The sequence below is a fragment of the Myotis yumanensis genome, unplaced genomic scaffold (genome assembly GCF_028538775.1).
Source record: "Myotis yumanensis isolate MYYU_CA2020_CCGP unplaced genomic scaffold, mMyoYum1.0.hap1 SCAF_16, whole genome shotgun sequence".
NCBI lineage: Eukaryota > Metazoa > Chordata > Mammalia > Chiroptera > Vespertilionidae > Myotis > Myotis yumanensis.
The window spans coordinates 24,942,166-24,955,979 of record NW_027223767.1 but is presented as its reverse complement, the minus strand read 5'-3'; the positions used below and the strand labels follow the sequence as shown (position 1 = coordinate 24,955,979).

At 45.7% G+C, this 13,814-nt stretch overlaps 1 protein-coding gene across 2 annotated transcripts in view; it reads left to right on the top strand.

Annotated features, from left to right (window-relative positions):
- CA10 (carbonic anhydrase 10) overlaps positions 1-13,814 on the top strand; it is a 364,718-nt gene that overhangs the window by 190,705 nt on the left and 160,199 nt on the right. The gene's annotated exons all lie outside the window — the stretch shown is intronic.

Genomic DNA, 13,814 nt, shown 5'->3' with positions numbered 1-13,814 from the left:
AAACAATAGCCTTGTTTTGACTTCTATTACTCATTCCATTATTTATTCAGCAAATACTTATTGACCACCTATCATATACTCTTCTAAGCACGCAGGATGCGTAATCTCGGTGTAATAAAATATTTGTCTGACCTTTGCCCCTGGTTCCTGGAGGTAACCACTAAACCCTTGGAATTTCCTGGTGATAGGAATGTCTTGTTATTCAGAGTAGACCCCTCAGACCACACACCTGCCCCTGGCAGTTAATGGTAAGGAGCTGGCCATGCCAGAAAAACCGACCATGCGATCAGACGGTAAGGGCTTTGATCCACCAAATGTCAGCCCAGTCCTGGGGAGGGAAGGGGGCTGGAGATTGAATCCAACCACGTAGCCTCCACAACTGTGAGAAAGTAAATGTCTATTGTTTAAGTCACCCCGTCAATGGTATTTTGTTATGGCGGCCCAAGTTAACTAAGAGTTCTGTCTGGACCCAGAACTCTTGTACATACTGATTGCACTGAATTTCATTTGGAAGGAGCTCTTCATTTCTGAAAATTACTATCAGCACATGGCATCCTGTCTCCTCTAGAGTGCAATGGCACACCTGGAGGTGGGAATGTCTTAGGGCTTAAGCCAAAAAAAGAAAATAGTTCTGTTAAGCGCTGGTTCTGTCTAAAATCTCTCTTATCTGAATGAATAGAACTATAAATATATACTGTAGTCCACTCATGGCTACTGAACTCGTCACCAAAGAATCCTCAGAATCTCTGTGCAAAAAGGGATCTCCCCATCTGATTCTAGAGTCAGGTAGTCCTCCAGCTGAAGCTTGACTACCTTTCCTGGTAGATGATGCTTCCTTTATGCAGATCAGACCATCTTAACATTTCTTCAAAGAGTTAAAATGTACCTCTGGCCCGCCGGTGTGGCTTAGGGGTTGAGCGTCAACCTATGAACAAGGCAGTCATGCACGGTTCGATTCCTGGACAGGGCACAAGCCCAGGTTGCGGGCTAGATCCCCAATGTGCAGGAGGCAGCCAATCAATGATTCTCTCTCATCATTGATGTTTCTATCTCTCTCTCTCTCTCTCCCTCTCCCTTCCTTTCTGAAATCAATACAAATATATTTTTTTTAAAAAAATAAAATAATACAATGTACCTCTGTGTGTTTTGCATTCATTGATCTTGGCTCTGTCTGTGAGAATTAAGGAAGAAATGGTGTCCATAACAAGAGAACAACTGTTGTATATGGCGGACTCTACAAGAAGTTGTGCTCTTCTACTTGGGCCTTGCAGAATCCATTACAACTTGTTTTAAGAAAGTCGTGGTTCTGGTTCTTTTCAGATATAGCCTTTAGTGATTCATCTTTCACTATGACCCTTTGAAGTGTCTAGTTGTACACATAAGTCATCTTCTATTCAACTTTTATTTTCTGCGTATGTGTTCATTGTTCACACTAGGCTTCTTTTATGGAAATCAAGTCCCCCGATATGAAGAAACAGAGCAAAGCCAGATTAATTGGCTAATTTTCAAAGACTTAGTCTACGTTGATTGCAACTTTTTTTCATGAATTTTTTATTATGTTCTCTCTTTGTTATGCCAAGAATCGCCTTTGAAATAATACCACGTAAAGTTGGTATATAGAAAGTTGACCCAAATCATCTCATTTTTTTAAAAGAAAGCACATATCATGACCTAGTTCTCATTTTTCCAGCTCAGCGGTTTAAAATATAATGGGGTGGGAGGCGGGACACAGAGTTTTCTTCATAAGTATAGCTTTTCCTAATGCCTTTCTAACCTTATATTCTGCGTCTGTCCAACTTTTTTTCTTCCTCACATCCTCCTTATTTTTCCACCTTTGCAATTTTAATCTGTGAATTAGGAAATGTAGACTGAAATCAGAGAATTAAATAGCCTTGGGTTTGAAAGGAACTTTAATAACCTCCATTGCTGCTCAAAGACATTCTGCTTTAGCTCAGCAGATACCTTCCTCTGATTGATCACCCCACCTAACGGGGAACTCACTGCTTCCTAGGCTGTACGCCTTTGTATACTTCTTACTTTTATAAAATTCCTGTTTATCTTAAGCAAAAATTATTCTTTTCCTTCTATCAGCCCTCATTTGACCTCTTGGGCCACATAAAATATGCCTTATTTCTTCTCATCGACCTCAGCTCTCTGAAGATAACTAGAGACTTAAGTTGTTCCCTATTGTCCCTTTAAGGCCTCTCTTCTTGGGCTACAAGGAATGTCTCCTTTCTATTTTGCTAATTCTGTATACCAAAACCAGGAAAGGGATACAGCTTCCAATGTTGTTTTCCTAAATCTCCAAATACAGTGGTACCTCTCTCTAGAACAACTTTGCAAGAAATAACACATTCACTTTCCTGCTTTAAAAAAAAATATTCACATAAACAAACACACACACACACACACACACACACACACAATTACCCAGTATTTTTGAGCAGTTACAACCTGCTAGTTTTCTCAGTTGATAGTCCCAGTAGCTCTAGGAGTTAAGCATGTACCTCCACAATCCCAGCATGTGGCTTTCAGGTGATTTGGTTTAATAAAATATGAAGAATTTTTAGGTCTGAATAGTTACTATGGTTCCTTGATTATCTCTCTCAAATATCAGCTGTTTCTTATGGGCTTTCAACAGATATTCCTTGCAGTGGTTCTCAACCTTCTGGGCCTTTAAATGCAGTTCCTCATGTTGTGACCCAACCATAAAATTATTTTCATTGCTACTTCATAACTGTAATGTTGCTACTGTTATGAATCGTAATGTAAATATCTGATATGCAGGATGGTCTTAGGCGACCCCTGTGAAAGGGTCGTTCGACCACCAAAGGGGTCGCGACCTACAGATTGAGAACCGCTGCTTAGAGCATGTACTTGTGTCTTTGATTAAAACATGATACTACTAGTTCTCACTGCCAGGCACGTCAGAGCACAGAAGTGGTGCGTCTGTCAGAGTCCAGTCCGGAGACAGAAACCACACCAGGTATTTTAACCAAGGGAAGTTAGTTAGTATAAAGCAAGGTTAACCAGGTATAAGATGCCTGCAAAGGCAAAGGTATCATAGAGGCAACAGTTGCAGGGAGCAGATACCACTTCGAGGACAGGGAAAGCTAGAGGAGTCAATAGTAAAACCTACAAGCATGGGCAAGGTAGCTGGAACTCAGGCCTCTGAGAAATGGCTCTTGTTTGGCCAGCGCTGTTGTCCCTCAGCTGAGAGGACCCAAACCCCTACGGAGCCTCAGATGGTGCCGATGTCTCAGAGGGGTCTCCGTGATGCTGGTTCTGCAATGTTAGGAAAACCGCTGATTAAAGTTGCTCTTACAAGAAGGAATGGCTGCTGCTGGCATGAAAAAGCAAACGATGCCAGCAACATGTTGCCAGGAACACAAAGCGGACCTGAAGGGTATCTGTCTCTCCCCTTGTCTGGCCTCCCAGTCTCCTCTGGCGCCCCCTACTGGCAGAACCTGTCCTGGCTCCAGCACAGAGCCCCAGCATCACAAAACGAAGTGTGGGAAGCTGGATTTGGAGCTGAGAGGCAGTAGCTTCATATATGGCACGGGAGGTGTTCTGTGTTAAAATTTCAAAGAGTATAGTGTCTGTTCTTGGCTCAGAAGGAGCAACACAGTTCACAAGCAGTGGCAAGTGGGGAGGAGAAGTGAATCTAGTACTTAGTGCAATACCTCTTGGTCCCATTCTCAGTTTCTCTCCTTTTCCTTCCAAATCTCAGCCCATCCTTGAATACCCTCCAGTGATATTTTAATAAGGGAAAAAAATCAATAGCTGCTATGTTGTCGTTGACACATATGTCATTAAAGTGCATGTTTCTGCCCCATGGATGAAAGTTAGGAAGCAGAGGAAACCTGCTTCCTGCTGGACATTCAAAGTCAGGATCACAGGGAATGACTGGAGACAGCTAACGTTGGGGGAAGCATTCATCCTCTGGATTCTCTCAAAGCAGTGAGTGTGGCCAGTGGCCAGCTATCCCCACCCGTCCGTCCTTTCCTCAGATGGTTATCCGTGCAGACCTGCAGAATGACATGGCAGGCCCATGGCCTCCATGACATCAAAACGTACATCACGCATTTGGCCCACTCTCCTCGCCATTGCTGGCAGTCAGACGTCCAGCTGCTCAATTTGCCAGGTGTTTCGGGGAAAGAGAACGTGAGACTGTTGCAAACGAGGTCTCTGGGACTGGCCAGGCAGAGAGAATTGCAGATCTGGCTGCGCTCGAGCCTCTCCGTAATTGGATGGTTCTAAATAGGAAGGAATAATTTTATGGGGTCAGTGCCGGGCCCTTTAAAAGCATCTACCACTTAAAAATTAATGCTCGATGACTGCTACATTCCAAAGTGTCTCGAGAGATCAGAAGAGAAAGGGTTTCCGGGAATGGGATTTGGAAAGAGCATGAGGATGAAATGGGATATGTCTGGGAGGAATGAAGAAAATTGTGAAGTTTAATTCTAATAAGTCAGACGTCAGTCAACCTTGCTCCCTCCCTGCCGTACTTCCCTTTCAACAGCCACGCAGTCCAGTGTGGCCTGCACCAGATCCCTTGCCTCTCACCATTGTACTCTATCTTTATCCGACTCCACTGCTTCTGACCTTTGAGTAAGAAATACAACATTTGCCCAACCGGTGGGGCTCGGTGGTTGAGTGTCAGCCTATGAACCAGGAGGTCACGGTTTGGTTCACAATCAGGGCACATGCCCAGGTTCCGGGCTCGATCCCCAGGAGGGGGCGTGCAGGAGACAGCCAATCAATGATTCTCTCTCATCATTGATGTTTCTCTCTCCCTCTCCCTTCCTCTCTGACATCAATAAAAAAATATTTTTTTAAAAAAATACAACATTTATTTGAATGTGATTTGTGGCCATCTTCAACCACAGAAACCCTCAGAATTCTTAACATACGGAACCAGTCAATGGTGGCCCTGCTTACCAAAAGTAATAAGTAATGTTTATGTAGTTCTTTACAATTTATAATGCTTTTTTGTGTTATGTCCTCTAGTCTTAGCAAAAATTCTGTGAAGTATTTTTTTTCCCATTTTTCAGATGAGAAAACTGAGGCTTAGAGAGTTTATGTAACTTGTCCAATCATTATAGAGAGCAGAGCTGGAACTTGAACCCAGCTCTTTTAACTCCAATATTCATAGCTTCTCAAGTGGCCTGTGAGAAACGTGGCACAAGGGCCCATGTTCTCACTGGGTGGGCGGGTCCCCCAAGGTCACTTGCAGACCCAGCCAAGAGAATGATCTCGGACACCCTTCTAGGCCCGATAATGCCAGTCTGAGGGAAGAAGATAACAAACATGGTGACTGGGGAGGTGCTAACATTCTAGTGCAGGATGCTGACCATTGTGGACCAGGCCTTCACACATTCACAATGAGGCCAGGGAGGAGTGTCAGTCTTGCCACTGTCTGCAACCCTTTGATCACGGGAGAAAAAGATGGAGTCGATGATTGTTCCCCTTCAGTTCCCATAAGAAAATGATTACAGACATTAAGGAAAAGAGTGTGGAGGTTCCTGGGAATATTTAAAAGAGAACCACCATATGATCCAGCAGTCCCACTTCTGGGTGTATATCCTGAGGAAATGAAATCTGGATCTCGCAGAAATAACTGCTCCCTCATGCTTGTTGCAGCATTGTTCACAAGGGCCGAGCTATGGGAACAACCCACATGTCTGTTTATGGACGAGTGGATAAAGAAAATGTCAGAGAGAGAGAGAGAGGGAGAGAGAAAGGAGAGACTGGAATATTATTCAGCCTTAAAATAGAAGGAAACCCTCCCATTTGCAGGAACAAGGATGAACCTGGAGGGCATTGCTAAGTGAAATAAGCCAGACACAGAAAGACAAGTACTGCACCATCTCACTTAGATGTGGAATCTAAAAACAGTCAAACTGGTAGAAGCAGGGAGTAGAATGACAGTTTCCAGGGGCAAGGGAGGGGAGACGAGAGGAGGGGGAAATGAGGAGATGTTGGTCAAAGGGTACAAAGTTTCAGTTACACAACTGAATGACTTCTGGGGTCCAATGAACAGCATAGTTAATGTAGACAATATTAACTATTGTCTACAGCATAGACAATGGTTACGTCTATAGCATAGACAATAGTTAATGATACTATATTATACACTTAAAATATGCTAAGAGGATGCATCCTCAATCTTTGCAAACCATACATAATGCACATAAAAAACAACTTTGTATAGATGATGGATAAATTATTTAGCTTGATTATGATGATTTTTTTCTCAATGCATGTATCAAAACATCAAGTTGTATACCTTAAGTATATACAATTTTACATGTCACATATATTTCAATAAAGTTGTTAAAAAATAAGCAAGTGATTACAACAGGGGGATATGATCATGAAATTTAATTCTTCCACCAATTCCAGAACCCTGCTCTGATGCAGAACTAATGATATTAATTCAAGAACAGTAACTTTTATTGTTCACTTACTCTGTGCTTTACATGCCTCATTAATTCCAATCACATCCTCTATGGCAGGTACTACTATTGTTCCCATTTCACAGATGGGAACACTGAGACTTTGAGACACAGGGTTTCAAAAGGCAGCTCTAGGATTCAAGCTGACTCCAGCACCCGTGCTGTCAATCACTGCATCGTATGGCCTAGACCAGGGGTGGGCAAACTTTTTGACTCGAGGGCCACAATGGGTTCTTAAACTGGACCGGAGGGCCGGAACAAAAGCATGGATGGAGTGTTTGTGTGAACTAATATAAATTCAAAGTAAACATCATTACATAAAAGGGTACGGTCTTTTTTTTTTTTTTTTAGTTTTATTCATTTCAAACGGGCCGGATCCGGCCCGCGGGCCGTAGTTTGCCCACGGCTGGCCTAGACGCAGTCTGTCGTTAACTCCCCACTAGCCACAGAAATTATTCTAATATGACGTTTCTCTTCATAGGATTGCACAAATGATCTGGCTGTAACTGTTTACAGCATTCCAGCAGAGGCAGGGACCAAGACACATTAGAGCCAAGTGCTTTAATAACTTCCTGTGCTAGCAGTTATAAAAATGGGACTGTTGCTGCAGGTTCGAAGAATTAAAACATGGCAAGGTGGAAGGAGCCCCTCAAGCCAGCTTTCAGAAGTGCCGCTCTGCCCTTGTAAACAACTTTTATATACCCTCTCTCCAATGTGTATAATGAAATGACTAACGTTGTCAGCTGTAAGCAGAGCGATTACACCGCAGCTGAGTATTTTGTAGCTGGAACTCGGTTCAGGAAAACACAGAATTGGTGGCAGAGGTAGGATGTGTCTCTGCATGGGGCACATGTTCCGCCTCCTCCCAGAGGGAATGGCCTGCACAGAGCCAACCAGGGTAAGAGCGCCAGGTACGTCGCACCTGGCCTCCTCAGTATAAAGCGAGGCTCTAGCCTGCATGTTCTTCTTCTGCTTTTAATGCTCATATCCCTTTGCTCTTGCTTATTGAGGTGGGAAGGATGGTTTTCTCTCTGCCTACCTACAATCCAGAAACTTCTCTGGTTTGCGTTTCTGATAGAGGTTCCCAGAGAGATTTTTGAGGACTCCTTTCTTTCCTCCTCCAGTTTGTGATAAAAATAATAATGTAGTTACAGTTCCAGGTGCAGAGTTATGACTATTCGGAAAAGGACACTCTGAGGTGACTGAGACCTTCCCCAACTTCCAGGGCGTGGGCCCTGGGCAGGGCAAGGGATGGGCGCTAAAGAGGAAGTCCCAGGTTTGTCATCCACTCTCAACCCGAACTGCGAACAATGAGTATTTTTCCAAGGGGAGACAGTCACAGAATCAGAATGATTGTTACTGTGCTTGCTCCCGCAGACTAGACCAGAAATCGTCAAATTATGGAAGCAGACTATGGTGCCTGTGTCATCCGCTGTCTCTTCTATCATTCCAACCATAAAGACAGGCTCTTCTAGTTTCAGCCCTTTCCTATGGAGACGGCTATGGCAACAGAACAGAACGTGGGGATGTTGCTCGTCCCCCAAACCCGACAGTAGTTTGGTGCTAGAATAGAAGAAGGTGAAGTCATGCGTGGCCCGGCCATAGCATGGCAGGTAAAGTCAGCGAGTATCGGTGCCGGGACCACTTTCCTCCAGAGTGCCTGATGGCGTAGCTCTTGGGATTCCTAAGAGTGAACCTTGTTAGGCTAATGATGGTGCTTCTCAGCTAATGAAGGCTCTTTCTGCTAAAATACAGTGTCGTTGTTTTGTCTGATGAAATCAGTAGCACGTACCTGGCCAGCGTGGCTCAGTGGTTGAGTGTCGACCTATGAACCAGGCAGTTGGTCATGATTCGATTCCCAGTCAGAGCACATGCCCGGGTAGCGGACTCGATCCCCAGTGGGGGGCGTGCGGGAGGCAGCCGATCGATGATTCTCTCTCATCATCGATGTTTCTATCTCTCTCTCCCTTTCCCTTCCTCTCTGAAATCAATACAAATATGTTTGTAAAAGACCAGTAGCACATGGTGAAAGGTGTATACTGCACATGGGGAAAAGCAGCCTTTAGAGTCTGATAGTCTTTTCTGTAGTCCTCCCTCTGCCACAATATGCAGATTATGTTCCTTCTCAGGGCCCCAGTGTCCTGATCTGAATTTTCTGGTTGTTTATTGGGGATTTGTGTATCATGTCATGATTTTCATGCTCCTCGGTGGCCACTTACTTTACAACTATCGGTCCTTTTATGCTAATCCTCTCTACGCTCTTTCTGGTCTTACAGTAAGCATTAGGGGCTTTGGGGAGTCGTCGTAGTTGTTTTGTCGACATGTCTCTCATCTGTTTTTGTAGGGGTGACCCCTTACATAACCAGACTCTCCACTGGAAAACAAACTAAAACAAGAGTTTAGAATGCAGCGCCTCTCCCACTGCTGCTTTGGGGGATGAAAGACAAATCTCCACTACATTCGAGTTGGACCTGCTTTAGGAAGATGGTTCCCGCCAGCGTGTTAGTCCCTTTTCAGGGAGAAAGCGCAAGCAGTGAAGGGCCGGGCTTTTCCGGGGCCAGGCTGGAAATGCTGAACGCACTGTGAAGTCCAGGTCCCTAATACTAACCCTTGCGCATTTGCCCTGGGTGTAGACACAGACTTCATCCCCTCGTTGGTAGCCAGAGTAACCGAGGTCCAAAGGCGGACCAAGCAGCCCAAGTCCTGTAGCTAATTAGGCACGAAAGATGGAGCCACGGCAAGAATCTGCAGGCTCTGAGTTCACTGCTTTTTCCTCTTCTGCCTCCTGTGGTCTCTTCCCATCCATGGGTTACTCATGTTGTCCAAATTCTGACATTTTAAGGGTCCACCCAAGGAAGGAATCACACCTCCTTGCCACTTTGAGGTAGAGCCAGATTTAGCTGTTTTTAAACCCTGCAGCTCAAATGATGGAGAGACTAGCCAGGCCTAATGGCCTTCATGCACTGCTGGCCAGCAGAAAGCCTGCCCAGATGGACCCCTGGGTGTGGCCCCTCAGTTCCCTGTGGTCTGGGCTCTTCACTCTTCCTAAAACCAATTGCTCTGTCTTCATCTCTTTGCATTGCTCTCCATCCATGCTGTAGTGGTGGCTGAGGGGAGGGGCCCCTAGAGTCTCCTTCGGTTGTTTGTATATAGGTATGTGACAGGATATTGAGCATTTTAGCATCACTGAATTTGAGACGTGTCTTATAGTCAATGGTGTGGCATCGTTTCATAGTCACCATTTTTTTTTTTCTTTTTTAAAATGATGGTGTGTATTACAATCTTGCCATCGTGGAGTTAAAAAGTATCCGATAGTTCAAAGTACTTTCCCCATAATAATAAGAGCTAATGCATGTAGAATGACCACTATAGGCTTGATGGGTCACACTGTTTAATCCCCTCATCATAATAACTCCTCAAAATGGCATATCCCCATTTCCTAGAGGAGGAAACTAAAATAGAGTGATTTTGTGAAAGTCACAAGCAGCAGGGTGCAGAGTCAGCCACACCCAGGGCGGTATAAATCCAAAGCGATGCTCTTTCCTCCTCTCCTCCTTGAGCTCGGCTCTCAGTCTCCCATGGAGTTGGATTGGAGGGAAGCAGGGAGCATAAGAACACAGACTGTCAAGTGACCTTGGGCAAGTTCCACAACCTTTCTGTGCCTCAGTTTTCTCCTCTGTAAAATGGGATGAGAATTGCACCTCCCATCAGCACCTGCGACACGGACCCGCATGCACCGCAGGCTCAGTGAATGAGTGACTGTGTCTTTCCCTGGTTTGCTGAATCCCCCGTGGGCATCGTCTGAAGCTTAGATATGGCTTCCATTCCTTCTCTCATGTCATGAGCTAGGTGCCCAGAAGCCTCTGGGATACCCTGCACCCTGTACCCTCTTCTAAGAGAGCAGGAGGGGAACCAGGGACTTGATGCCTCTGCCCTCCCGGACTGCCCTCCACAGGCCTGGGCAGAGCTTGCCTTCCTCTCGGGCCAGTGTCACTAGGAAGTGACTTCTCAGCTAGCTCTTCCATTCACCCAAGTTCCCCAGCAAACGGGAGGTTCCCACAAGACCAGCCCCTGGACACCACACACACCAGACTGATAAACCCAAGAGGTGTATTGTCTGCTGCCCGTATAAAAACAGCACAGAAATGCATCCACTCTCCCCCAGAGAAACATTTTCCAGACACAGCACACACTGCTGTCTGCTGTCCGGTCCTAATCCTGCATCTCCTGAGTGGCCAGAGAGAGTCTGACCTCACTGCAAAGGAACCGTGCCCAGCAGGTGAAGCTACTGCCCCTCCTTCCCAGCCCCCGCCCCCTGCACTGTGAGCTCATGTACCTGGGCCTTGGTTTCTCATTCTGGAATGTAGGTTGGCCAAACTAACTTCCTTCAGGCGGACGATGCAAGGAAAGCACCACGGAGCAAGCAGAACGTCCCCCCGGGATCCTGATGTGGAGAGGGTGCCTCTCATCCAAGGCCAAGTGAAATATCTGAAGTGAACCTGGAGGCAGGGGCAGACTGAGTCAGAGAACACATTTGTATGACGGATCACCAAAGCGGGGAAGCCAGGAGTGGACACAGAGCCAGCGGGAATGAACCTGGGGACGGGGAGTGGAGAGGAGCGCTGGCTGGAGTAAACGTGCCAGTGGTGACCTGGTCCAAGGAAAGTCAAGGGCAAGGGCCTGGGGTAGGGTATGGAGGCATTCCCCTGTGGGCAGGCATATCCGCTTAAAGCAGTGGTTCTCAACCTTCTGGCCCTTTAAATATAGTTCCTCATGTTGTGACCCAACCATAAAATTATTTTCATTGCTACTTCATAACTGTAATGTTGCTACGGTTATGAATCATAATGTAAATATCTGATATGCAGGATGGTCTTAGGCGACCCCTGTGAAAGGGTTGTTCGACCGCCAAAGGGGTCTCGACCCACAGGTTGAGAACCGCTGGCTTAAAGGGCTCATTGGGGCAGGCACTGCAAAAAGCAGCACTCAGACACAGGGAGTGGGGCTACGCACTAAAGCAAGGACAGCATCCGGCCTCCCAGCCATGCCCCTGACTGACCAGCCTCACATAGCACAGCCTGAGGGGCCCCAGCTCCTGGTGGCGGCACCGTGGCTTCCAGCATGATTAGATTACGGCAGTATTTCATCTCCCTCTCTCCATCCAGCAGTTTCTATGGGTTTTATTATGTAGTTAAATATCACCGGGACCTTTTTAATATTCTCCTTTTTATTAAACAACTAATATATTAGTATTCAGGCTAATGTCTGGCAGGAGTCTCCAGCTCTATGGAGCTATCTATCTATGTACCCCCTCTCCATTTTTCCAAGGACATAGGATAAAGTCCCCCTTTTTCTAAATGGGATACTTTCTTGCTGAAATAAAACAGGTGAAACAGATTAGAATTTCTAGATTAAAAATGTGCAGTGCCATTGTTCTCTTAAAAATGAGGGAAATGGGGAACATCTGAATTATGTAAATGGCATGATGTAGGAGTAGTACATGTAAAAAGTAGTAATGAGCAACTAAACTTGAAGAAACAGCTACTTTGTGCAAGTCAATCAGATGCCTTATCTCAATTAACCTTCACAACTCCTCTGTGAGATGAATACAGTTATTATTCTCATTTTATATGGGGTGGAGCAGTATGCTCAGTGGTTCTCAACCTTCCTAATGCCGCGACCCTTTAATACAGTTCCTCATGTTGTGGGGGTCCCCCAACCATAAAATTATTTTTGTTGCTACTTCATAACTGTAATTTTGCTACTGTTATGAATCGTAATGTAAATATCTGATATGCAGGATGTATTTTCAGGGGTCGCGACCTACAGGTTCGCTACTAGCTCTTCAGAGGTAGGCCTAGGATTTAAATCTAGATCCTTCCAACTCCAGAGCCCAAATGCTTAACCCTGCATACAGTATTTAGATTCAGACTTGCAATTGAATGTCAGCTGTGTGACTTCAGGCAGCTTACTTGACCTCTCTCAGTCTATAATCTGGAAGTTCATTATACCGACCTGAATTTCTGTGATGCCTAAATTAAATAAAACATAGGCAAATTCCTGGTATTATAATAGTACTATAACTGGTACATCGTACTTTAAAATAGTACCCAAATTTCTAAATAATTGAGAAAATCAATAGAGTTTTTGTGTTTGAAGCTTCTTGGGCAATCAGTCACCTCCACTCACCACAATAGTGGGAAGACCACGGACAAACCTGGTCTGCAATCCTCTGATTCAGTGACGCTGGAATCCGCTTGAGAAGAACTGGACTGAGGGCCTTGCCCTTGCTGTGTGGTCTTGAACTAAAGAAACAGTCAACCCTTCGTGGGTTCTATGTTGAACACTGTGCTGCTAGTTAGTGCCTTCCCAGCCTCACCAGTGAGGTGGGTGCTGTTGTCCGCCCCGATTACAGGTGGAAACCCTGAGGCTTGCCACGATTTGTCCAAGGCCACACAGTTAATAATGGACCCCAGATCCATCTCTGCCAGATGCCAAAGCTGCTGGTTATCTCCTCGGTCCCAAGTTGGTATCTGTACAAGGAGGCCAGTGCGTACTTTCTGGGGTCAGTGTGAGGAATAAGTTACCCAGGAGAGGCCAGGCCCCTCCCACCCCGTCTGACCAGAACACTTCATCTAAATGTGAAGGACCCCACTGCTCATCCAGTGCTTGTGTTGCTAATTCCCAGAATTGATTTGCATGTGGATTCCTCTACCAGAGTTGTATTTGTATACATTTTTTTTTAAGTTTTCTGAGTTTCAGTCTTCCTTTCCACTTAGGCCCTTGGTTTTCTTTAGTTACCTAATAATAGGCCAGCCTCTTCCTGCCAATCTGCTAAGTTCCTCCAGGACCCTGTCCTTCCTTTCATACCTAGTCATCAGCTAGTGCTTGGACCAGCCTGGGGACTGACTTAATATCTGATGAGCCATCCCATGCTTTTCTTTCACATCACTGAAATGTCTACTTACCGCTTCTGTCAGGTAGAGCCTTTTGACCACAGAGCTCTGTGCATGGGAGGAAAGCACTGGGTATATGTAAAGCCTGTTGCTTCTTTTAGTCAATGATGAGCCAGGCGCCTGCTCTCTGTGCGCCCCGCCCCCTCCCCACAGGGTAACTGCCCCCTGCACTAGCTCCTCCCAGGCAGCCACTGGCTCCAGCCCCCACTGAGCATTGATTGGGTGGGACCCTTGGCTCCATTCTGAGTGGTGGAGAGTCACTGAGAGTCACTGGGGGCAAAGGGGCCAGTGAGGCCATTCTCCCGCATTGTGGGCAGAGGAGGCAGAGTCCAGGCACCAGAGGGGCTTTTGGAGACTTGAAGCGAGCATCCATCTGCACCTGAACTTGAAACCTGAACTT